The sequence below is a fragment of the Octodon degus genome, unplaced genomic scaffold (assembly GCF_000260255.1).
Source record: "Octodon degus isolate 3935 unplaced genomic scaffold, OctDeg1.0 scaffold00033, whole genome shotgun sequence".
Classification (NCBI taxonomy): Eukaryota; Metazoa; Chordata; class Mammalia; order Rodentia; family Octodontidae; genus Octodon; species Octodon degus.
Window position 1 is genome coordinate 2,868,214 of NW_004524609.1, and position 1,229 is coordinate 2,869,442.

Here is a 1,229-nt window from a genome sequence, read left to right on the forward strand (position 1 = left end):
TATATGGTGATGATATATAGAGGGCATGTGAGAGATTGCTAAAAGCATGTTTAATTAAATAATAAAAGCAAAAGATATGGTAGACCTAAGTTATATATCTGTCATTCACTAAGTATTTACTAGATTCTAACATGAAGACTTAACATAAATTTTATGTAACCTTATTTTACAGATGACAATACTGAGTCTTAGAGTGATTCAACAACTCCTCCAGGGTTATTGCATTGTAAGTAGCAGTGTGATAGGAAAAGACAAAAACAATGATATGTAACTGGTGAGATAGCTCAGTGGACTAAGCACCTGCTTATGCAAGCACAGGGACCGGGGTTCGAACCAGGCGCCACCTGTTGCACCAGCCCCACCCCTGGGACGTGCTGAGCTGGCTACACAACCAGTCTGGTAGTGCACACCTATAATCCCAGCACTAGGGAGGCTGAAAACAAGAGGATCACTAGCAGTCCAAGCTGCATAGTGAGACCCTGTACAAAATACATTAAAAAAAAAAAAAGAAAGAAAAGAAAAGATATGTAAGAGATATTCCTCAAGAGTAATTGGTAGAGGGCCAGTCAGATAGCTCAGTGAACTAAAGTGCCTGCTTTTTTCCTGGTCTTTTTTTTTAGACACTATATTTATATACAGGGTCTGTAGGGTCTCAATACATAGATTAGACTTGTAGTGATTCGTTTTCCTTTTTTCAGTCTCCCAAGCACTGGGGTTACAGGAGCAAGCCACCATGCCCAGTCTCAATCACCCTTGAGCGCAGTGGCCAGGGTTCAATCCCTGGCTTGCCATGCCGGCCCCACCCTCAGGCCATGCCAAGATGGCGACTGAACTAACTGACAAGTTAGTTCTAATGATTAAGGAAGAAGAAATTCTGGATAAGTCCCAAGCATCTATTTTGGAAGACCAGACAGATGCTATCAGATTAATTATAATAACAAATGGAAGAGAAAGAATAGGTTAAGGTGAGGTCCTGAGTTCAATCTCCAGTACCACAAAAAAAAAAAAAAAAGAAAGAAAGACTGTTGAATTCGAATAGGGGCCAGGGAGATAGCTCAGTAGAATAAGCACCTGCCTGGCAAGCACAGGATCCTGAGTTCAATCCCTGGTACCACAAAAAAAAAAAAAAAAAAAAGGGCCTGCTGTGCTTGGCCCCACCCCTGGAGCACACTGAGATAGCGGTTGAGACTGGGCGTGGTGGTACGCGCCTGCAATCCCAGCTCTTGGAA